Source organism: Thalassophryne amazonica, chromosome 23 (assembly GCF_902500255.1).
Source record: "Thalassophryne amazonica chromosome 23, fThaAma1.1, whole genome shotgun sequence".
Taxonomy (NCBI): domain Eukaryota; kingdom Metazoa; phylum Chordata; class Actinopteri; order Batrachoidiformes; family Batrachoididae; genus Thalassophryne; species Thalassophryne amazonica.
The window spans coordinates 5,307,703-5,333,853 of record NC_047125.1 but is presented as its reverse complement, the minus strand read 5'-3'; the positions used below and the strand labels follow the sequence as shown (position 1 = coordinate 5,333,853).

The following is a 26,151-nucleotide window of genomic DNA, read 5'->3' as shown; positions in this document are numbered from 1 at the left end:
TTAGCTGTAGTTTCAACATGTCCCTAGGCTGCTGGAGTTCAGACATTGTAGAAAGACTTTAAAACACACAAAAGAAAGAGAGTCAACGACCAAGTGAAGGAAAGACTAAAAACAGGCTGATTTAATCATCTACTGGTGCCCAGGCTGACCAATCACAAGTGTGAGACAACACCGAAATGTCCCTGTGGTGGGACAGATTTCCTAAAGCAGGAGACACCAAACCCTGACCCCAGAGATCACCTGACGTCCACATTTTTCTTACGTACCTGCTGCAACCAGTTGATTAAAGATAGAGTCAATGAGAGAGAACTAGAAAGTGAGAGAAAGAGCGAGTGAATGAGAGATAGAGATATTAATGCCAATAAGATGTTTGTTTAAATAAAACAGAGTGTTAAAATAAAGTTAAGTATTCTGAACTTACACAGTCAGTGATCACGAAGCGAAAAGACAATGAGACATTGATCCTATTTTGTAGCAAAGTAACAGGACAATTTCATTTACAATGGGGCATTTGAAAAATATAGTGGCAACAAATGTTCAACTTTAATTTTAAAACAACACTTTAACTTTAATTTACATACACTCAACAAAAATATAAACGCAACACGTTTGGTTTTGCTCCCATTTTGTATGAGATGAACTCAAAGATCTAAAACTTTTTCCACATACACAATAATCACCATTTCCCTCAAATATTGTTCACAAACCAGTCTGTGATAGTGAGCACTTCTCCTTTGCTGAGATAATCCATCCCACCTCACAGGTGTGCCTTAGACTGCCCACAATAAAAGGCCACTCTGAAAGGTGCAGTTTTATCACACAACACAATGCCACAGATGTCGCAAGATTTGAGGGAGCGTGCAATTGGCATGCTGACAGCAGGAATGTCAACCAGAGCGTTGCTCGTGTATTGAATGTTCAGTTCTCTACTATAAGCCGTCTCCAAAGGCGTTTCAGAGAATTTGGCAGTATATCCATCCAGCCTCACAACCGCAGACCACGTGTAACCACACCAGCCCAGGACCTCCACATCCAGCATGTTCACCTCCAAGATCGTCTGAGACCAGCCACTCAGACAGCTGCTGAAACAATCAGTTTGCATAACCAAAGAATTTCTGCACAAACTGTCAGAAACCGTCTCAGGGAAGCTCATCTGCATGCTCGTCGTCCTCATCGGGGTCTTGACCTGACTCTTGTGGATCGAGTGGCCATGGTGGCGGTGGGGTTATGGTATGGGCAGGTGTCTGTTATGGACGAAGAACACAGGTGCATTTTATTGATGGCATTTTGAATGCACAGAGATACTGTGACGAGATCCTGAGGCCCATTGTTGTGCCATACATCCAAGAACATCACCTCATGTTGCAGCAGGATAATGCACGGCCCCATGTTGCAAGGATCTGTACACAATTCTTGGAAGCTGAAAATGTTCCAGTTCTTGCATAGCCGGCATACTCACCGGACATGTCACCCATTGAGCATGTTTGGGATGCTCTGGACCGGCGTATACGACAGCGTGTACCAGTTCCTGCCAATATCCAGCAACTTCGCACAGCCATTGAAGAGGAGTGGACCAACATTCCACAGGCCACAATTGACAACCTGATCAACTCTATGCGAAGGAGATGTGTTGCACTGCATGAGGCAAATGGTGGTCACACCAGATACTGACTGGTATCCCCCCCCAATAAAACAAAACTGCACCTTTCAGAGTGGCCTTTTATTGTGGACAGTCTAAGGCACACCTGTGCACTAATCATGGTGTCTAATCAGCATCTTGATATGGCACACCTGTGAGGTGGGATGGATTATCTCAGCAAAGGAGAAGTGCTCACTATCACAGATTTAGACTGGTTTGTGAACAATATTTGAGGGAAATGGTGATATTGTGTATGTGGAAAAAGTTTTAGATCTTTGAGTTCATCTCAGACAAAATGGGAGCAAAACCAAAAGTGTTGCGTTTATATTTTTGTTGAGTGTACGTTTTATGTTTTGTTGCCTCAAAGGCCAAACCTGTAGCCTTGTTGAGTGAATTTAATTTTCTCAGTTTGTAGTAAAATAACTCAAAAGGTTCGGGTCGGGCTGGGCCATATAGCAAATATATTTCCAATACTGATCAATTTTGATCTTTATCTGAACAAACCATGTCACACTGAAAAATCAATGTTAAAGTCAAATAATTTGTGATGTTGTTGTGAATACACTCTCAAAGCATTTTGTAATTTCACAATGATTTGGTCCCAGTGTCAGAGACAAGGAAAAACACTCTGAAACTCTGATCTTGAACAAATATCAGGGGGATTCCCCTGATATAGATCTGGCAGAGATAGATGTACATATAGTACAGTACATTCACGAGAAGAAAAACAGCCAAAGCATACACAAAAAAATCCTGGAGCAATAAAATGCAGCAGTGAATCACATCTACTGCTCACACCGAGCAATGACAAAGACAACTGATGATGTCACGTAGCCTCAAAATTATCCATTTGGCTCTATAAATCCTCCCTCTGACACTCATTAACATAACAGCTATCTCCCTGTGCCTCATCAGTCCTAATTTCAGATTTTATGAATAAGCCTTTTCACACTCTTGCTCTCTTCTGGGTCTTGTGCGCAAGGTCAAAGAGCAAGAGGTGTAAACTGCAGTCTTAAGGCATCATGACTGACTGTGTGGGAATAAAAGACTTTGGTTATTTTCCCGTTGGAGCGTTGATTCCTTGAAAGATTTTTTTTTTGCTAAAACATGGTATTGGTGTGCAAGGAAGAAAAACTGAAGCTTATGCTGCACACAAACTAAAAATTCAGGTTTTACCCAACTCGACCCACTGCTAACCCAGACAGTGTCTATTCATAAAAATAGAATCAGCTGATCACTGTTTTGTTTTGCGGGCCTCTATAAATCTTGCGAACTACATTTGCATTTCCGAGAGTGTGAAATAAATTCTTCGTAAAGAATCAAACAAAAATAATCATGGATCTGGTTGGTGAATGACAGCTGAATGGTGTCTCCAGTGTTCTGTGTCATTTATTGGGTTTATAGGGACGTGTCTGTGATTTGGATCACTGAATAATGAACAGAGGTGGGATCAAACATATCGATTTGTATCAACAGAGCAAGGTGACAGATTACGCTGCCCTTTTAAAAGATCATTCCCCGACCTGATACCCAAACTCGAGTCCGGTTGGCTGGATGATAAGAGCAGCACGACTCGATGGCACTTGCGCGTTTAACCCACACACTGCTGCGCCAATGCGACCCACTGGATGCAGTGATTTGTGCTGCTGGACGCTGCATTATATAAAATAATTATTTCGTAGTGGATTAATTATTTTGCTCTCAGAGACTGCCTGATAAAACCATCTCTAATCACTCTGGAAGCACAGAGGAATTTTCTACAGCAGCCTTTCTTGTGTGCTTCATGAGGTGGAGAAAGCGTTTACAATCATCTTAAGGTAATTATTTATAATATTTATACTGTAATGGCTTGGTAAAACAGTTGCATTTTCACTTCTTATAAATATCTGTACAGTTATGTTTATTATGGATTTAGACAGTTTGATTGACGCTGTCACTGACGGACCGAGCGTCCTTTTGCACCTCTCGACTTTTGAACCAACCTGGATGCACATGCGCATTCCCAGAGTGTGAAAAGGCTTACTGCCTGGGGTTGGGGCTCCCGTGCGAGCGCCTGGTGTCCGGGCCTTAGCCCATGGGGCCCGGCCGGGCTCAGCCCGAAAGAGTGACGTGGGCCCGCCCTCCTGTGGGTTCACCACCTGCAGATGGGGCCATGGGGGTCGGGTGCAGAGAGGATTGGGTGGCGGTCGAGGGCAGGTGGCCCGGTCCATGCTCACAGCCCCTGGTTGTTGGGACATGGAATGTCACCTCGCTAAGGGGGAAGGAGCCTGAGCTTGTGCGGGAGGTTGAGAGATACCGACTAGAGATAGTCGGGCTCACCTCCACGCACAGCTTGGGCTCTGGTACCCAACTCCTGGAGAGGGGCTGGATGCTTCATTTTTCTGGCGTTGCCCACGGGGAGAGGCGGAGAGCTGGGGTCGTATTGCTTATTGCTCCCCAGCTCAGTCGCCAAGTGTTGGAGTTCACTCCGGTGAACGAGAGGGTTGCGTCCCTACGACTTCGGGTCAGGGACAGGTCTCTCACCATTGTCTCGGCCTATGGGCCGAGCAGCAGTGCAGAGTACCCGACCTTCCTGGAGTCCCTGGGAGGGGTACTAGATAGCGCTCCGACTGGGGACTCCATTGTTCTCCTGGGGGCTTTCAACGCCCACGTGGGCGGCGACAGTGAGACCTGGAGGGGGGTGATCGAGAAGCACGGCCTCCCCGATCTGAACCCGAGTGGTGTTCAGCTGTTGGACTTCTGTGCTAGTCACAGTTTGTCCATCACGAACACCATGTTCGAGCACAAGGGTGTCCATAAGTGCACGTGGCACCAGGGCACCCTGAGCCGGAGGTCAATGATTGACTTTGTAGTCGTATCATCTGACCTTCGGCCACATGTCTCGGACACTCGAGTGAAGAGAGGGGCACAGCTGTCGACTGATCACCACCTGGTGGTGAGTTGTATCCGCTGGGAGGGTAGGAAGTCGGTCAGACCTGGCAGGCCCAAACGTATCGTGAGGGTCTGCTGGGAACGACTGGCGGAACCCTCTGTCAGCGAGGTCTTCAACTCCCACCTCCGGGAGAGCTTCTCCCAGATCCCGGGGGAGGTTGGAGACATGGAGTCTGAGTGGACCATGTTCTCCATCTCCATTGTCGATGCGGCTGCTCGTAGCTGTGGTCGCAAGGTCTCTGGTGCCTGTCGCGTCGGCAATCCCCGAACCTGGTGGTGGACACCGGAAGTAAGGGATGCTGTCAAGCTGAAGAAGGAGTCCTACTTATCTTTGTTGGTAGGTGGGACCCCAGAGGCAGCTGACAGGTACCGGCAGGCCGAGTGTGCCGCAGCCCGTGCGGTAGCAGAGGCAAAAACTCAGGTCTGGGAGGAGTTCGGGAAGGCTATGGAGGAGGACTATCGGTCAGCCTCGAAGAGATTCTGGCAAACCGTCCGACGCCTCAGGAAGCAGAAGCAGCTCTCCACCAGCACTGTTTACGGTGCGGGTGGGGAGCTGTTGACCCTGACTGGGGATGTTGTCGGGCGGTGGAAGGAATACTTCGAGGATCTCCTCAATCCCATCATCACGTCTTCCGAAGAGGAAGCAGAGACTGGGGACTCAGAGGCAGACTCATCCATTACCCAGGCCGAAGTCACCGAGGTGGTTACAAAGCTCCTCGGTGGCAAGGCTCCTGGGGTGGATGAAATCCGTCCTGAGTACCTTAAGTCTCTGGATGTTGTGGGGTTGTCTTGGCTGACAGGCCTCTGCAACATCACGTGGCGATCGGGGACAGTGCAGCTGGATTGGCAGACCGGGGTGGTGGTCCCTCCGTTTAAGAAGGGAGACCGGAGGGTGTGTTCCAACTATTGGGGGATCACACTCCTCAGCCTCCCTGGTAAGGTCTATTCCAGAGTACTGGAGAGGAGAATTCAACTGATGGTCGAACCTCGGATTCAGGAGGAGCAGTGTGGTTTTCGTCCTGGTCGCGGCACACTGGACCAGCTCTACACGCTCCATCGGGTGCTCGAGGGTTCATGGGAGTTTGCCCAACCAGTCCACGTGTTTTGTGGATCTGGAGAAGGCGTTCAACCGTGTCCCTCGGGGCACCCTGTGGGGAGTGCTCCGGGAGTACGGGGTCCGGGGTCCTTTGCTAAGGGCTATCCGGTCCCTGTACGACCGCAGCAGGAGCTTGGTTCACATTGCCGGTAGTAAGTCAAACCTGTTTCCAGTGCATGTTGGCCTCAGCCAGGGCTGCCCTTTGTCACCGGTTCTGTTCATTATTTTTATGGACAGAATTTCTAGGTGCAGCCAGCGTGTAGAGGGGGTTTGGTTTGGGAACCACAGAATCTCGTCTCTGCTGTTTGCGGACGATGTGGTTCTGTTGGCTTCGTCAAACCAGGACCTTCAGCGTGCACTGGTGCAGTTTGCAGCAGAGTGTGAAGCGCCCGGGATGAAAATCAGCACCTCCAAATCCGAGGCCATGGTTCTCGACCAGAAAAAGGTGCTTTGCCCTCTTCAGGTTGGTGGAGTGTCCTTGCTTCAAGTGGAGGAGTTTAAGTATCTCGGGGTCTTGTTCACGAGTGAGGGACAGATGGAGCGTGAGATCGATAGACGATCGGTGCAGCATCTGCAGTGATGCGGTCGCTGTATCGGACCATCGTGGTGAAGAGAGAGCTGAGTAGGGGGGCAAAGCTCTCGATTTACTGATCGATCTACGTTCCGATCCTCACCTATGGTCATGAGATTTGACTCATGACCGAAAGAACGAGATCGCGAGTACAAGCTGCCGAGATTAGTTTCCTCCACAGGGTGGCTGGGCGCTCCCTTAGAGATAGGGTGAGGAGCTCGGTCACTCGGGAGGAGCTCAGAGTCGAGCCGCTGCCCCTCCACATCGAAAGGAGTCAGTTGAGGTGGCTCGGGCATCTTTTCCGGATGCCCCCTGGACGCCTCGCTGGAGAGGTGTTCCGGGCACATCCCACTGGGAGGAGGCCCCGGGGAAGACCCAGGACACGCTGGAGGGACTACATCTCTCGGCTGGCTTGGGAACGGCTTGGGGTTCCCCCAGAGGAGCTGGGGGAGGTGTGTGTGGATCGGGAGGTCTGGGCGGCTTTGCTTGAGCTGCTGCCCCCGCGACCCGACTCCGGATAAAGCGGAGAAAATGGATGGATGGATGAAAAGGCTTATTGTGTTTATGGGTTGGTGCGGAGACACGTCACTTCCGGCGAAGTGGTGACTCCGAAGGCAAGAATTTGTACTTCTGCGACAACCGGCCCTGAATTGGGCCAGATATTGGCCTCTCTCTCCTAGCCTGTGATTGATTGGCGGCCGAGATGCTGACAGCCTATGCGTCAGCCTCACATTGATGTGCTGCGAGCGCTGCTCTCCTATTGGTCATTTAGGAGTGGGAAATCTCACTCCAACATGGAGGCCAGTATCTGGCCCAGTTCATAGCCAGGCCAGTTGTTGGGCAAGATGAAAAACACGCTTGGGTTGCACTGATTGTCTGTTGAAATCAACTGGTTTTGTTTTGTCTCTAACTTGCTTCTAACAGCCAGCTGATGGCTCTCACTGCCTGGAACGATGAGATTTATATACCAAGCTGAGCTGAAATGAACCACTGTACATTAAATTGACGTTATTGACGAGCCCGACCCCTTTGAAAAGTGATCAAATTACATGCATTTCAGGGGTGGCCAAGTTCGGTCCTCGAGATCTACCTTCCTGACACTCTTAGTTGTCTCCCTGCTCCAACACACCTGAATCCAATGAAAGATTCGTTAGCTGGCATTTAATGAGGCTTTAATTGGATTCAAGTGTGTTGGAGCAGGGAGACAACTAAGAGTGTCAGGAAGGTAGATCTCGAGGACCGAGCTTGGGCACCCCTGATATATTTGTATTGAGCTCGGCGATGTTTTCATCGGCCAAAAACGGCCACCAGAGGGCGCTCAGTGTAAAGTCCGCAGCAGCCCATAGTTCCATTTTTGTGTGTATAAAATGAGGTAAACTGCAATCGATGGTATCGATTGATCTGCTTCATCAGTCCATCACCAAACTGAACTCTCCATTTATCGTCATAAAGCACAGTTCGTCTTATTTATTTTAGTTGATATTTGGTGTTCAGTCTATAAGAACTCCAAGTCAAACAAACTAACAGCAATCATTTGGATGTGGTGGAGTTGGTCTGAAATAAAATTTATTGGACAAACCTGCTCTGGATCAGCGAACTTCAGGCTTGAAAACAGCATCCAGCACTTTGACTAGTTTCTTCTCTTCTTTAAATCCACTGGTTTCTTCTTGCTGCTCTGCGATCTGTTTGTTTTTACCAACTCAAATATCTCGGCATTAGCAGCAGTTAGCCGCTGTTTCAACAACCTTCTCAGCTGTTCCACCTTTTCGCGCTAACTTCGTCTTTTCTTCTTCCGGTTTACTGTCGACCTTTGTGTTTCTGGAGCTCTTTAAAACACATATTCGAGGATCACAGAATGCCGTTTGATCTGTTCTGAGAAGCGTCTCCAGCTAACTAGGTTTAGTCACTGACACTAACAAACAGTTCTTCTTCGATGGATATATTGACGGTTGGCAATCCAACTTATAAGTGCATTACTGACACTTACTGGACAGGAGACTCGCAGAGAAAAGGAAAAGAAAGAAGGATAAAAAAAGCTACATTCTCATTCTCTCCATTGTTGTAATCTTGATGCATATAAAGTAAGTAGGCCGTAATTGCAACTAAGCCGTTTAATGCAACAATGTTTAGGAAAACCTGACAACATTTTAGAAGTGACACCGCCACGGGGGAGACGAACGCACGGGTTCAGTGAGCAGTGTCGGCACAAACCATTCGCAGGAAGGGGGTGTAAGCAATCGGTGGCAAAAATGCTGTGGCCGAAAACGGACCCAGGTGATATACTTGTCGCTTCTTTGTGCAGCTTGTCTTGCTGCTCCAATAAAATAGCTACAAAGATCTGTGGGAAAATATCTCGTTTCTTGCTTATTTGAATTATACCCAAGATTTTGCTTTCTAAGCAGTCCATGCATTCTCTTTCTTCTTTTAGTTTTGTAATTCTTACTTGATATTTCTCTGTATTTTGACACCTTTATTGTATAAAAACGTATAGCCCCTACAAGAAGATGTATAGTTTTCTATATTTTACTGTGTTAAACACCCAACCCGTACGTCTCCATACGTCTCACCCTCTACATTACGAGTTCAGTGGTCTCACCCCACGCTCTCACGAGCGCCACTAGCTTAGCCTACGGCAAGTTAAAAGTGGACGCTCTCGTTTTGGCCGAACAACTGTCCAGTTTCTGGGTATTTTGTATTAGTACGCGCCTGCAGCTGACGTGCTTGATGAATTCCTGCGCAAAAACGTAGTTCCCTATCATCTAAATTAACTCTAAAATTTAACAGTAATAAAATTAAAAAGACAACTGAAGTTTTTTTTAGGACTGGCCGTAATAAATATTTAAGAAACTTAAAGTTTATGAGCAACTTCACCTGTTATCGCTCAAGCACATTGTATGAATGAATGAATGAAAACTGTTTATTTCGAACATTTGATACAACAACAATTACAAGATAGATCAGTGAAGACAACAAAAAAGTTCCTACTGTGTACCCAACATGTCCGAAAAGGGGTAGGGTGAAGCATCAGCTTATTTATCCCTACCCCTTCTTCCCCACAACCAGTGATACCCTTTGCCACATATACATATAGATTCCTATATATATATATATATATATATACACAAACAAACATAAATATACACCTACACATACCTACTTACATACAAAATACTATATATTTACAAGCCGAAGCAAAAAACAAAAACACCCTAACCCTCATTACCCTTCCTCCTCCCTATACCTAGAAAAAAACATATTTTTGTACCGCTGTTTGAACTGGTTCATGCTTGGACATTGCTTGAGCCCCACTCCCAATCTGTTCCACATCCTCACCCCACAGACAGAAATACAGAAACCTTTTAATGTTGTTCGTGCCCACTGATGCTACAGACAAAGACATGGATGACCTCTAATTTCCTGCTTTTAAACTCAGATAAAACTGAAGTTATTGTACTTGGCCCCACAAATCTTAGAAACATGGTGTCTAACCAGATCCTTACTCTGGATGGCATTACACTGACCTCTAGTAATACTGTGAGAAATCTTGGAGTCATTTTTGATCAGGATATGTCAAAGCGCATATTAAACAAATATGTAGGACTGCTTTTTTGCATTTACGCAATATCTCTAAAATCAGAAAGGTCTTGTCTCAGAGTGATGCTGAAAAACTAATTCATGCATTTATTTCCTCTAGTCTGGACTATTGTAATTCATTATTATCAGGTTGTCCTAAAAGTTCCCTAAAAAGCCTTCAGTTAATTCAAAATGCTGCAGCTAGAGTACTGACGGGAACTAGAAGGAGAGAGCATATCTCACCCAATAGCCTCTCTTCATTGGCTTCCTGTTAATTCTAGAATAGAATTTAAAATTCTTCTTCTTACTTATAAGGTTTTGAATAATCAGGTCCCATCTTATCTTAGGGACCTCGTAGTACCATATCACCCCAATAGAGCGCTTCGCTCTCAGACTGCAGGCTTACTTGTAGTTCCTAGGGTTTGTAAGTGTTGTATGGCTGGGGGGGCCTGGCTGCTGGTTTGTTTGCCTTTTGTGTTTCCTCCCAGGTGGCGTGCATTTGGGACTGAGTGGCTGTGTTGCTGAGGCTGTTAGGAGGACTTCACCCTGATCACCTGCGACTCGTCAGGACTCACAGCTGAGGTGCATCTGGAGGGATTGGAGTATGTTGGCATTTAAGACTGAAGTGCACAGTGTGCATTTGCCAGAGACTCGACCTTGTGACCAGACGGGTGAGATCGTCGTCTTGGGAGCCATCTCATCAGCAGCGGACGCTGAGAATGTCCAGGTTTGATGCACGGTCTGTGAAAGAGGAGAGGGTGAGGTCTCACGCTCGTCAGCACACTTCCTGAGGTACGTTGGATTTTGTGACTAACAGTTATACAGTCAGTAAATGTGGTGTCCCTCACACCTTATTGTATTGAGCTGTTTGTTAGTCATGTATCAGCTTCCACTGCGGTGGAGTTTTGTGAACGGGATGTTCCATGCCTGCAGGTTGGAAGCTGATCAGTAATCAAGCCAGGAAGTGTTTGCTGTTTGTACACCTTTAAGTGTTCTGTGTGTAGAGTGTGGACTCACATAATGGTTCCTTCTTTCACAGACTCGGTTGTTGCGGCCACCTGGGGGGTGTCGGCGGGGTCCTTGGGTCCGAAACAGCTTCTGGCTCCGGACCATTAGCGCTGCTGGGAGCGCACCACGCCAGACCGCACCTTTTATTATTATTATGATCACTGTTATGTATTAAATTCAGTTAGCCTTTGTACCGTGCTCTGCTTATTTCATACTGGGTCCTTCAAACGCTGGTCGGTTCTCTGAGCTGCGTCCGACACATAACAGTAAGAGTAGAATGGGAGGCAGAGCCTTCAGCTTTCAGGCTCCTCTCCTGTGGAACCAGCTCCCAATTCAGATCAGGGAGACAGACACCCTCTCTACTTTTAAGATTAGGCTTAAAACTTTCCTTTTTGCTAAAGCTTATAGTTAGGGCTGGATCAGGTGACCCTGAACCATCCCTTAGTTATGCTGCTATAGACGTAGACTGCTGGGGGGTTCCCATGATGCACTGTTTCTTTCTCTTTTTGCTCTGTATGCACCACTCTGCATTTAATCATTAGTGATCGATCTCTGCTCCCCTCCACAGCATGTCTTTTTCCTGGTTCTCTCCCTCAGCCCCAACCAGTCCCAGCAGAAGACTGCCCCTCCCTGAGCCTGGTTCTGCTGGAGGTTTCTTCCTGTTAAAAGGGAGTTTTTCCTTCCCACTGTAGCCAAGTGCTTGCTCACAGGGGGTCGTTTTGACCGTTGGGGTTTTACATAATTATTGTATGGCCTTGCCTTACAATATAAAGCGCCTTGGGGCAACTGTTTGTTGTGATTTGGCGCTATATAAAAAAATTGATTGATTGATTGATTGATGCTTTAAATTTCCCCCTCAGACTGCAATCCCCTGATCTGTTAAAAAACATATTTTTAATATTTGCTGGAAGTAAATTGTTTATTGCTTTATACACGATTTGTACTGTTTGAAAATGAACCAAGTCTGTGAATTTTAAGAATTTGGATTGTAAAAATAGTGGATTTGTATGATCTCTATAGCCAGTATTATGAATAATTCTTATAGCTCTTTTCTGCATTACTGATAGTGATTGTGTTGTACCTTTATAAGTATTACCCCATACCTCTGCACAGTACTGTAAATATGGTAAAACCAGTGAGCAGTAAAGAATGCGGAGTGAGTTGTGGTCCAGAATATGTTTCGCTTTGTTTAGAACTGAAATGCTTCTTGACAGTTTACTTTGTATATGTTTTATATCAGTCTTCCAGTTCATCTTATCATCTATTATCACCCCCAGAAACTTATTTTCATGTACCCTTTCAATATCTACCCCCTCGACTTGTAACTGAACCTGTATGTCTGTATTACAATAGCCAAATAACATGTATTTTGTTTTACTTAAGTTTAATGATAATTAGTTTCTGTCAAACCATATTTTCAATTTTCCCATTTCTATACTGATCCTCCTCAGTAACTCCTGCAAATCCCGCCCTGAACAAAAAATGCTTGTGTCATCTGCAAATAATACTAATTTTAATATTTTGGAAACATTGACAATATCATTTACATAAATTAGAAACAGTTTTGGACCCAACACTGACCCCTGTGGGACGCCACAAGCATTGTCCTAGCATGATGATGTATATTCCCCCAACTTCACAAACTGTTTTCTGTTACTTAAGTAGCTTCTCACCCAGTGCAACACCAACCCCCTAATCCAATACTGTTCAAGTTTATTGATTAATATGTCATGATTGATTGTATCAAAAGCCTTTTTAAGGTCTATAAATATTCCAACTGAATGTAATTTGTGGTCTATGGCGTTTGTAATCTCCTCAACTGATTCTATTAATGCAAGTGATGTTGAACTATGTGCTCTGAATCCATATTGACTATCAGTAAGTAATTTATGTTTATTCATGAATTTGTCTAATCTATTATTGAATAACTTTTCTAATAATTTGGAAAATTGTGGAAGCAAAGAAACAGGTCTATAATTTATGAAGTGGTGTCTATCCCCAGTCTTATACAGTGGCACAACCTTAGCTATTTTCATTTGATTGGGAAATTTACCGGTTTGAAATGATAAGTTACAGATGTATGTTAATGGTTCTACAATCCATTCAATGACCTGTTTTACCACCACCATATCAATTTCATTCAAATCGGTAAATGTTTTATATTTACAATTATTCACAATGTCTATAATTTCTTTTCCATCCACTGCTGTGAGGAACATTGAACAGGGATTTCTTTCTATGAGATTATTATCCCAATCCTCAGGTTGGGAATCGGGAATTTTTTCTGCCAAGCTTGGTCCAATATTTACAAAAAAATTATTAAAATGTAATATGTTACTATAATATTCCTTCCTACATACCCGTATAATATTAATCTATTTTTGTATTTCTTATATCTATTTTTCCTACATACCCGTATAATATTAATCTATTTTTGTATTTCTTATATCTATTTTTCCTACATACCCGTATAATATTAGTTAATCTATTTTTGTATTTCTTATATCTATTTTCTGCCTCTTTAGTCTTTAGTTTTATGAATTCTCTATACAGTGTATTTTTCTTATTACATGCATTTCGTAACCCTTTCGTCATCCATGGTCGATCTTGGATTTTTTGTTTTCTGTAGTCTTGTTTAATTGGACAATTTTTATCATATAATGATGTAAATATTTGTAAAAAAGTTTCATATGCACTATCAACATCACTTTCACTGTATACCTTTTCCCAGTTTTGCTCCTGTAAATCCTTCTTTAGTGTGTTCATGTTTTCCTCTGTCCGCACTCGCCTGTATTTTATTTTCTCCTCTGGCTGATTCCGCCGATGGTTTCTATTATAAACAATGAAAACTGGTAGATGATCACTAATGTCATTGATTAATAATCCACTCACAGTGTTATTCTCAATATCATTGCTGAATATATTATCAATTAATGTAGCACTATGGGATGTAATTCTGCTTGGCCTGGTGATTTTTGGATATAAACTCATACTGTACATAATACTGATAAATTCATCTGTTATTTTATGCTTATTTGGATTGAGCAGATCAATATTTAAGTCACCACAAATGAACACAGTTTTTTGATTAGTTTTTGAGAACATTTTTCCCATACAGTCAGTGAATGTTTCAATACTAGATCCTGGTGCTCTATATATACAGCTGACTAATACATTTTTGCTTTTTTCTTCACATATTTCAATAGTTATACATTCTAATAAGTTATCAATCACAGTTGTCATATTGTCTACTATTTTATAATCCATGTTCTTATCCACATACACAGCCACTCCTCCTCCACTCTTATTCTGTTTACACAGCTAAATTCATATCCATCCAGTTCAAAATCCATTCCTTTATCTTCATTGATCCATGTTTCTGATATAGCAATTATGTTAAATATTTTTTTAAATTGACTTAAATATTCTTTAATGTTGTTAAAGTTTGCATATAGACTTCTGCTGTTGAAATGGATTATTGATAATTTGTTGTCCGTTTTAATGATCCGATTAAACTGTTCATCTGTATAATAGCAACAACTGTCATTGATATTTGAGAAGAAATTATTGTCCGGGTCTATATCGTGCTCCAAGTCCAGTACATTGTGGTCTGTGTATTTAAATGTTCTCAGTTCTACTTTTCCATGATCAGCAATCCTTTGAGTTATATCCTTCTTGTCTCCAGATGTAGATGATGTAGTAGATGAATAGGTTCCTCTGGTCTGTGTCATGGTGTTGTGATGTGTTTGTGTCCTCATACCTTATTGATCGTATTTGTCCAGTTCCTCGATGTTCCTGATTACCATAACCTTCGCTTGTTCTGGTGTTCCATTCAATTTGATAAATGTTTTGCAGTTGGATGTCCATGTCTGTTGAATTTTTCCCTGCTTTTTTAAGCATGTCATTGTAAATATTGACACGATGGAGTTTGAAGCGGAAGAGTTCAGAAATATACGATCGGAACGGTTTGATTACATTTACAGTTGGTGATGAAAGACTTGGGTGTTAACTTCGTGTTACGGTCAGAACAAGAAGCTGCACTGAACGCGATCTATCTGGGAAGAGACACATTCTGTGTGTTCCCGCTCCAAAGAGAACGGCACACCGAGCACAGTGCCACCGTGAGTTCGCGCAGCAGTTGCAACCGATTTACGACACCTTGTCGTTGTGGACCTTTCAAAATAAGACCATTACGCGTATTATTGCTAAGACAGAATAATAAACGCTTGTAAACACATTTGTGATAAAGAAAGCAGAGAAGCAAGCTCGTTTACAATAAGCTCCGCTCTCAGCTCCACAGAGGCTCATTACACCTCCAAAATCCATCTGACTGAAGCTGTCAGAAACCTGATCAGAGCAGCTGAACAGCGGCGTTGTAAATCTGGACACCCTGTTGTCCTCAGTTCATGTCCGTCTCTTCTGTCATGTTGATCTTTCAGCATTTCTGCTGCCAAATTGTCTTCATGACAGAATCACAAACGCCGATGATTCAGGAAAAATGTTCACCTTTAAGGCACTCCTCGTTCCATCTCCACCATCGACCTCTGACCTTACAGGTATAGTAGCAATCACAAACCGGTTCTACTTAACAACCAGAGCTCACCTGGGTTTATTCTCCCAACTATTACCCCACACTATGCAGGTGAAGAAAATGATGACACACCCCAAATAATATTCTTTCCCAATGGTTGTAAATTTTCTAAGAGTCATTTCCGCATTTACACTATTGTGTAAATAGACTTTTGAATGAAAACTGCTGAAATGTTGACAGCAGTGTGACAGCTTTATCAGGGGACAGTAACCTGCTGGAAATATTTTTGCTGGAAGTTGAGCTTCTCCTCCAAAATTTTAATGTTTAAATTTTCTTCAATGTCGTCTTGTTTTGGTGAATATTTTTTCCTATCTCGTGCAATATGGGAACTTACCAAATTGTGGGTAAATTTCATGGCTTTCTTGACCAAAATTGGTATTTTTCCCCAAATTCAAAATTCTATAATTAAGAACAGGGCTTTTGATCAGAAACTGGATGAAAAGAAGCATTTTGGGTGAATTTTATTGTTTTCCAAAGTATTTCTTACAACAAAATGTTGAAAGGAAGAACTGTGAACAATGTTTAAATGAATCAAACTAATTCGAATCAAAATCAATAAAAAAGAAGAAACATTTTGCATGAATTTCACCCCAAAGAAGTCTATATTTTTCCTAAAAATGGTCATTTCATATTTCCACAAGGATGAATTGTGAAGTGTTTTGACGAATCAAACAAAACCAACAGAATTAAAATCAGAAACTGAAAGAGAAAAAGCATTTTGGTGAATTTCACTATTTTCACCATAAAAAAGCTACATTTTCTATAACAATTCAAAATTTTAATATTTTATGAGGAAGAATTGGGGACAGTGCTTCGATGAAGCAAACAAAAACATGTCAAAAACATTTAACAGACAAACACTAATAATTGAGAAGTGAAGAAGTTGAGAAGTGAAATGAAGCTTCTACAACCCCTGGCAATAATTATGGAATCGCCGGCCTTGGAGGATGTTCATTCAGTTGTTTAATTTTGTAGAAAAAAAGCAGATCATAGACATGACACAAAACTAAAGTCATATCAAATGGCAACTTTCTGGCTTTAAGAAACAGTATAAGAAATCAGGAAAAAAAATAATGGCATTCAGTAACGGTTACTTTTTTAGACCAAGCAGAAGAAAAAAATATGGAATCACTCAATTCTGAGGAAAAAATTATGGAATCACCCTGTAAATTTTCATCCCCAAAACTAACACCTGCATCAAATCAGATCTGCTTGTTAGTCTGCATCTAAAAAGGAATGATCACACCTTGGAGAGCTGTTGCACCAAGTGGACTGACATGAATCATGGCTCCAACACGAGAGATGTCAATTGAAACAAAGAGGGTAAAATCATCACGCAATGTTGCAAAAGATGTTGGTTGTTCACAGTCAGCTGTGTCTAAACTCTGGACCAAATACAAACAACATGGGAAGGTTGTTAAAGGCAAACATACTGGTAGACCAAGGAAGACATCAAAGCGTCAAGAAGAAAACTTAAAGCAATATGTCTCAAAAATCGAAAATGCACAACAAAACAAATGAGGAACGAATGGGAGGAAACTGGAGTCGTCTGTGACCGAACTGTAAGAAACCGCCTAAAGGAAATGGGATTTACATACAGAAAAGCTAAACAAAAGCCATCATTAACACCTAAACAGAAAAAAACAAGGTTAGAATGGGCTAAGGAAAAGCAACTGTGGACTGTGGATGACTGGATGAAAGTCATATTCAGTGATGAATCTCGAATCTGCATTGGGCAAGGTGATGATGCTGGAACTTTTGTTTGGTGCCGTTCCAATGAGATTTATAAAGATGACTGCCTGAAGAGAACATGTAAACTTCCACAGTCATTGATGATATGGGGCTGCATGTCAGGTAAAGGCACTGGGGAGATGGCTGTCATTACATCATCAATAAATGCACAAGTTTACATTGATATTTTGGACACTTTTCTTATCCCATCAACTGAAAGGATGTTTGGGGATGATATCATTTTTCAAGATGATAATGCATCTTGCCATAGAGCAAAACTGTGAAAACATTCCTTGCAAAAAGACACATAGGGTCAAAAAATAGTCCGGATCTTAATCCAATTGAAAATCTTTGGTGGAAGTTGAAGAAAATGGTCCATGACAAGGCTCCAACCTGCAAAGGTGATCTGGCAACAGCAATCAAGAAAGTCGGAGCCAGATTGATGAAGAGTACTGTTTGTCACTCATTAAGTCCATGCCTCAGAGACTGCAAGCTGTTAAAAAGCCAGAGGTGGTGCAACAAAATACTAGTGATGTGTTGGAGCGTTCTTTTGTTTTTCATGATTCCATAATTTTTTCCTCAGAATTGAGTGATTCCATATTTTTTTTCCCTCTGCTTGGTCTAAAAAAGTAACTGTTACTGACTGCCACAATTTTTTTTCCTGATTTCTTATAGTGTTTCTTAAAGCCAGAAAGTTGCCATTTGAAATGACTTTAGTTTTGTGTCATGTCTGTGATCTGCTTTTTTTCTACAAAATTAAACAACTGAATGAACATCCTCCGAGGCCGGTGATTCCATAATTTTTGCCAGGGGTTGTAGTATTTACAGAAAGTGTGCAATAATTACTTAAACAAAATTAGGCAGGTGCATAAATTTGGGCACCCTTGTCATTTTATTGATTGAATACATTTAGCACTAATTATTGGAACACAAAATTGGTTTGGTAAGCTCATTGACCCTTGTCCTCCTTAAACAAGTGAATCCAATCATGAGAAACGGTATTTTAAGGTGGCCATTTGCAAATGTTTCCCCTCTTTGCATCTCTTCTAATGAGTGGCAACATGGGAGCCTCTAAACAACTCTCAAATGACATGAAAACAAAGATTGTTCAACATCATGGTTCAGGGGAAGGATACAAAAAACTATCTCAGCGATTTCAGCTGTCAGTTTCCACTGTGAAGAACATAGTGAGGAAATGGAAGACCACAGGCAGAGTACTAGTTAAGGCATGACGTGGCAGGCCAAGAAAAATCTCAGATAAGCTGAAGCGAAGGATTGTGAGAACAGTCTTAGTAAACCCACAGACCTGCTCCAAAGACCTACAACATGACCTTGCTGTAGATAGTGTTTCTGTGCATTGTTCAACTATACAGCGCACTTTGCACAAAGAGATGCTGTATGATGCTGTAATGCAGAGGAAGCATTTTCTGCATACATGCCACAGAGTCGCTTGAGGTATGCTAAAGCACGTTTGGACAAGCCAGCTTCATTTTGGAATTGCGTGCTGTGGACTGATGAACCTAAAATTGAGCTATTTGGACATAATAAGGGGCGGTATACATGGCTGAAAAGAACAGCATTAAAAAAAAAAAAAAAAAACACACTTGCTACCTACAGTAAAACTTGGAGATGGTTCCATCATGCTGTGGGGCTTTGTGGCCAGTGCAAATACTGGGAATGTTGTTAAAGTTGAGGGTCACATGGATTCCAGTCAATATCAGCAGATTCTTGAGAACAATGTTCAAGAATCAGTGACAAAGTTGAAGTTGTGCCGGGGCTGGATCTTTCAACAAGACAATGACCCTAAACACTGCTCAAAATCGATTAAGGCATTCATACAGAGGAACAAGTACAACGTTCTGGAATGGCTATCTCAGTCCCCAGACCTGAATATTATTGAAAATTTGTTGTGTGATTTTAAGTGAGCTGTCCAAGCTCGGAAACCAAGAAACCTGAGAAGTTTTGTAAAGAAGAATGGACCAAAATACCTTCAACCAGAAGCCAGACTCTTATTGGAAGCTACAGGAAGCGTTTAGAGGCTGTTATTTCTGCAAAAGGAGGATCTACTATATTTCAGTGTATTTTTTCTGTTGGGGTGCCCAAATTTATGCACCTGCCTAATTTTGTTTAAAGAATTATTGCACACTTTTTGTAAATCCTATAAACTTCATTTCACTTCTCAAATATCATTGTTTGTCTGCTATACTGTATGATATCTGAAACTGCTGATCCAAACAACCAATGATTTATAAAGGAAAATCATGAAAATCATCAGGGGTGCCCAAACCTTTACTTACACACACACACACACACACACACACACACCCTGGCCAGGGTCAACGACTCTCCCTTATTTCCTCTTCCTAGAAACACAAAGCTTTTACACTATTTAATATGCAAAATAAACCATTAATTTCTGAATCTAACAGCTGCCATGGACACAGGAGGCACTCCAGATTATTTAATGAACGAGTCAGATGAAGTTGTTCCTCTTTCAAGGACTCTGAACTGCAGGGGGAAAGCGACACTGCATTCAGGTGTGCGGTGCAGTGGAGAGACGCTCTCTCAAATTCTTTTTGCCTTCTTTTTTATTTCTCTTTGATTTCTTTTTAATAGAATGCAATGGGCCCCAGACTCAGGGTCGAAAGTTGCACCCTAAACATTGCCGGCATTGTATCTTGAGGACTCTTCAAGTTTTTGTGTGAATTATCATGTGTCTATTCAGTTGGCTCTTTAGTCCAAATCCTCGACCACATTCAGAACAGACAAATTGTTTTCGTCTTGTATGAATTAACATGTGAGTGTTCAGGTTGCCCTTCAGTCCAAATCTTCGACCACATTCAGAACAGCCAAACTGTCTTTGTCCTGTATGTGTTATCATGTGTTTGTCCAGAGTGGTCTTTCTTCCAAATCCTCGACCACATTCAGAACAGACAAATTGTTTTTGTCTTGTATGAATTACCATGTGCGTTTTCAGATTGCTCTTCCGTCCAAATCTTTGACCACATTCAGAACAGCCAAATTGTTTTTGTCCCGTATGAATTGTCATGTGTGTGTTCAGACTGCTCTTTTGTCCAAATCTTTGACCACATTCAGAACAGACAAAAGGTTTTTGTCTTTTTTTTTTTATTTCTCTTCAATTTCTTTTTTTACAGAGTGTAATGGGCCCCAACCCTGGGGTCTACAGTTACATCCTAATCATTAATCATTATTGGCATTGTATCCGAGGGCTCTCTTCAAGATGGTAACTGTTCCTTTAACTGAATGAATTATCATGTGTGTGTCCAGACTGCTCTTTCGTCCAAATTGTTGACCACATTCAGAACAGCTAAATGGTTTTTGTCCTGTATGAATCATCAGGTGTCTGCTCAGGTGGCTTTTTAGTCCAAATTTTTGACCACATTCAGAACAGCCAAATTGTTTTTGCCCCGTGTGAATTATCATGTGTGTGTTCAAGTCGCTCTTTTGTCCAAATCTTTTACCACATTCAGAACAGCCATATGGTTTTTGACCTGTATGAATTACCATGTGTCTCTTGAGACTGCTCTTTCGTCCAAATCTTTGACCACACTCAGAGCAGCCAAATTGTTTTTGTCTTGTATGATTTGTCCTTTGTTTGATTAGAGTACCCTTTTGTTTCTGTCTTTTACCCCGATTAGGACAGCTAAATGGTTTTACCCTTGCTTGCCTTGAGTTCTTCATGTGACCAGATGCTGTTCCATATTTAGAGCCTTTCAGTTGTTTCTTACCAGTGTTGCTTGAACTAACAATAGTGGCATTTTTTTGACAGTTAAAATTTGGCTGCAGTTCTCTGGTCTGTTTCCAATCATAACTGTCATCAGTCTCAGTTCCAGAACTGTCTGAACTCCTGCCACTGGTATCTGGTTGTAAATGACTGTTTGGACCTGAGTTGCTGGCTGGTTGTGGTCCTCCATCGTCCTCTCCATCAGCTTCTGCTGTCAGTGTTCTGTGTACAGATGAGCTGCTGGCTACAGGCTCAGCCTCTGTGCTCTCATCACTTTGGCTTTGATGAAGCTGTGATGACTCTGGTTTTTCATCATCATTTTCACTCTTCACAGGAACGGCAGTGAAACCAAACTTGGTGAGATCTGCCTCCTCCAGCTGCTGAAGCTGTTCTCCCTGCTGACTTATCCACAGCTTTTCTTCTTTAATGTCCTCCTGGTCAACACTCAGATTCCATTCTTGATGTTCAGGGAGAATTTCTTCTTTCATCACCAACAACGGCTGCATGTCTGCAAAGGAAATCAAGAACTATATTTGCAAGCAAATATTAAGGGCCTAAGCACTCCCTGCGCCACCGCAGATGAAGGGGTGCCCCAAGGAGGGACCACAAAGAAGCCTTTTAGAGTATGTCAGAGCTCTGAAATTCTCAAAAAAATTCTTTGCAGCTCATCTACTCGCACAATTCCACCAAAATTGGCACTGTGGTTCTAACAGAGGCCATCCACACACAAGCCAAATTTCATGCCATTCAGTTATCCCATTAATGACAAAACCCATTATTACACAAATTAAATAGTTGTGCACATGGTCAAAGTCAAAGCCAAGAGACTTATAAACAGAGGAAAACAACTGAAGGTTTCTGGTCTGGGTGAGACCTATACCGTTGGAAAGAGCTAACTCTACTAATTACAAAAGTATAAGGTTTTCCTAGAAGTTGTGAAGAGTATAAGTTCTTTGAAGTTGTTTTTGCCAAAATGTTTTGAATAATTATAACGCCTTCTCGCGTTTATCCTGAGGTCTACCAACCCTGTAAATTTCACATTTCAGCTCTGCCTGGTTTTTGTTGCACATTGACTTTTTGTGCCTAGAAAAAATTAATAAAAACGAGATTTGCAAGCAAATATTAAGCATCCAAGCAACTCTGCGGAGCCAGGCCTGCACAAGCTGGGACAACGGAGAACATTACTGCTACACGGCGGAAGTAATGCACCAGTCAGCTGATTGGCCTACCACCAAAACAGAAGAAAGAAGAAGAATACCCGTTTGCCGCAACCACATCCAGATAATCACCATTCAGTCTAAAACTACTGGCGACAGTAGAACACCATGTTTGCAAGGTAACTGTTCTTCAAAATGTGATCTTTACAAATCTGGACACATCTTTTTGTTTGGAACAACTGAACAGCATTTAAGGACACCTCATGGCACATTATACCAAATCGAGTACAAGAAATGTTAGCAGTATCCTGGATGAAGTTGGCAAACAAGACCATGTGAGGTGTTCAACAAATCCATGCATAGTATCATCCTCTGGCACCACTTTCACAAACACACAGTATCTCTCTTCTCACAGTCCTGTCACTTTGTCGTGCTTCATTTGAGTGCATCAGTGATCCACATCGGCCCACAAGAACCGACGTTTTCAGAGCCTGAAAATGCTACTTTTGAAAATGGGTTCTAGAGTGGATAAATTATTTCAACTGTGAATTTGTGTTTTTGTTTGTTGATAGATCATTAATGGCAAAAAAAAAACAAAAAAAAAAAACAACAAAAATCCATCATTAGCAAAATGCTGAAGAAACGAAGGACGGCTATGATGACAGCTGGTCACAAATAAAGGGACCATCATGACATGAATAAATTAATTGCAGGAAGGACTTTCAGCTTTTAAAATAAGTTATTTTTTCTTCTTGTGGACAAAACACTAAAGTCCAAGCAATTTCCATGATCAGGAATTAAAGCATTTAAAACATGTCATCCAAAACAAGGACGTCTTATGTGGACAACACAATTCGTCAGGCGTGTTGATAAATCCAGGTGAAAGAACGCAACTGGTCAGGTTAAGTGTTCATTTATTCTATGTGCCTCTTCATAAACTTCAAGCTTTTGCTCTGATTGGCACCACACCTTCTCCGTTTTTTTTTTTTGTGGAAGCATTACAGCACCACATAAAGGCCTGACATAGGTCTGTCAGAGGTGACAGTCCAGAATTATTTTGACTAAATGTGGGAATATTGTGATTTTTTTTTATGTTAATACAGCAGACATTGTGACTTTGATTCAGGTGACTGATTCTGCAGAAGATCTATGCCAGGGGTGGCCAAGTTCGGTCCTCGAGAGCCACCTTCCTGACACTCTTAGTTGTCTCCCTGCTCCAACACACCTGAATCCAATGAAAGACTCATTAAAAGTCTGCTAACGAGTCTTTCATTGGATTCAGGTGTGTTGGAGCAGGGAGACAACTAAGAGTGTCAGGAAGGTGGCTCTCGAGGACCGAACTTGGCCACCCCTGGTCTATGCTGTGATTCATTGCTGCTCAGTACTTCCCTTACCGTTATATTAGGGTGGCGCCTCACCTCCCAATAGCATCCCTGCCCTGCTTAAAGGTAAAGTGACAGTGGTAGATCACAACAGAAGTCATTTACTTTTCTTATAGAACAGAGGGGTATTCCAGCAAACCAATTAAGCCAAATCCCCGTTTAATTTGACAAGTCGCAACTTTCTAAACAAGGGTTCCATTCCAGCAATCTCACTAACGTCAAGTCTCGGTGAGATACCGTCGTAACATACTTCTGAACAAGTCAGGTTGCTACCAAGCTAATTGTTACGCTTAGCCTGAGCTACCGCTTAACCATACTTGTCAACTCTGGGAAATATCAGAGAAGGAGACATTTTTTGCCATAAACTTATCATGAATGTGCAACCCACTCTTGAACCCTGTAGAGTGCTTTGCATTTTTTTCTTTCTTTCTTATTAATTAGTTAATTAATCCTAATTTATTTATTTATTGCACAGTATGTAAAACAGTAGTCCAGTAGAGCTAAGTGCCACTCTTTGCAGCTCTGAATTCATCTTTTGTAGGTTTGAAGTCACTGGTCTTGCAATCTGAGTTGAGTTTGAATCACAATCAGAATTGAATTTATTTTAAGTTTGCACATACAAGGAATTTGATCTGGGGTTATTGGAGCAATAAGAAAAGAAAAGAAATACAATTCTATAAGTAAAAGAGTCAAATAGACAAAACCATATTCACTGTTAAATAAATCAAATGGAATAGAATGTAATACCAATGCACACGCCGAAACGTGAACAATTACTGGCCACCACTTCAAGTTGGACCAATGCAATGAATTCTGGGTAAAATGTACTAATAAATTAATGTGTCCTTATTCTGAAGATTGCAATGCTTTATGCTACTGGTGTGGTGAACATGTTGAAGTTTCTTAGAGCTTGTTAAAATTATGTCCGTAGGTATTTTTGATGTTCAAATTATGAAACAACATGACAGTATAAGTGAGTGGTTGGGTTGTATTATGGGCTTCAACATGCTGAGCTTCATGCTGTTGGAGTGTAGTCATGTTGCAACAATCCCAGAAATTTCTCCTGCTTGTTCACAAAAAGCAGACTTAATTGAATTTTTTTCTCGAGTCTCACATATCACTCCATAAAAAATGTTTTAATTGTTTATGGAGTGATACATAGCTTAAAGTTGTTTAAATTAATGTATCACTCCATACATTTTTTAAAATTTGTTTTATGGAGTGATACATAGCTTAAAGTTACTTAAATTAACGTATCACTCCCTAAAAAAGTTTTACTTTGTTTTATGGAGTGATAACCTAAACTAAGGTATCACTACATAAAAAAAAAAACACTCTGAAAACACTAAGGTTATTTAAACTAATGTATCTCTGAATTAAAACAACAACAACAACAAAAAAAAGAGTTTAAAATATGACATTATTTACTTTTTGTGAAAATACAGGAAATATTTCTGGGATCACTCCATCACGAAGCTTGGCATTTTGAAGTTCATAATACAACCCAACCACTCACTTATGGTGTCAAGTTGTTTCATAATTTAGACACCAAAAACACCTACAGACATAACTTTAACACGATCTAAGAAGCTTCAACATGTTCACCACAGCAGTAGCATAAAGCACTGCAATCTGCAGAATAAGGACATTTATTTATCAGTACGTTTTACCCAGAATGCATTGCATTGGTACAGTATGCTAATCGTACGCATTTAGTTGATCCTGTCTGTCCTGCCAGCCTTTCTCTCGGAGTTTATTTATTGCTGCCGTGTTCCTCTTTCCCTTATTAGATGTTTAAATTCCTCATAGGTCTCCATTATAAGTGCTGTTCTGAGGCAGTGAACATTGCTGCTCGCTCTTTACATTTTGTCGTTGTGAATCCAGCTGATCTGTGTTTGACCTCATGGGCTGCTTATGAATGGCGCATGCACACAATTAGTCTGACTGGCTGAACCTGTCTTGACTAAATTTGATTGCATGAACATGGCTCAGTCTTTATGGAGCCGCTTTAGCTTCATCTCATTTGTTAGGCTTATTCAAGTCAGGTGTTTCACATTAAGCGCCACTTTTCTGAGCTTGCTTCATGGAATGGGCCCCAGGTCTATACCTTGTCCTGTTATTAACCCTCTGGGGCTGACGCCGTCGTATACGACGACTAAGACCAAGCTTTACTAAATTATAAATAACTTTTTAATGATATGAGAGAGAAACTTACTTTTTTTTTGCTGAAAAGTTAACTCAGTGTACTTTCGAGGCAGCCATCGACCATCTTAGAAGTTGTGTGATGACGTGCGCAATGTGAGTGTCCAATCGGAATTGGTTCACCGTCACCTGGTTTTCCAAAATCCAATCACAGGGCAGATTTACCTCACGTGAAAAGCCAAAGATCGTTTTCAGGAGTGATATGTTACTAGTTGACCCATTTAAATAGCCTCCTGGGTTCTCCAATGAGTACATACTACTGGGCTCCAATGCGCCCTGCGCCATTACACACAGCGATCAGTGAAAGCAGACAGAGAGCCTCTGATGACAATCTCACGTGCTCAAACAAAGTGTGTAACTATCAGGATTGCTCCACTAGTTTGCATGTGAATGTTACTGATAACTCTGTTGCTTTCTCAGTGTAAAGCGCTGTTTACCATATCAATGGAGCGAGGGGGAGGGCCATCCTCAGACTGTAAGGAGCCAAAGTGGGCCAAAGTGTGAATGAAAGCTGCTTTAGGAGCA

General features: G+C 41.9%; 1 protein-coding gene and 2 long non-coding RNA genes across 4 annotated transcripts in view; 1 reads left to right on the top strand and 2 right to left on the bottom strand.

The window, feature by feature from the left end:
* Window positions 1-26,151, bottom strand: part of LOC117504818 — a 3,434,143-nt gene that overhangs the window by 575,670 nt on the left and 2,832,322 nt on the right. The window lies entirely within an intron of this gene.
* LOC117504910 overlaps window positions 1-26,151 on the top strand; it is a 360,669-nt gene that overhangs the window by 261,377 nt on the left and 73,141 nt on the right. The window lies entirely within an intron of this gene.
* LOC117504870 overlaps window positions 19,344-26,151 on the bottom strand; it is a 57,171-nt gene continuing 50,363 nt past the window's right edge. For both annotated transcript variants that reach the window (XR_004558926.1, XR_004558927.1), the window contains exon 4: window positions 19,344-19,774. This is a non-coding gene — a long non-coding RNA (uncharacterized LOC117504870). The remainder of the gene's footprint in view (window positions 19,775-26,151) is intronic.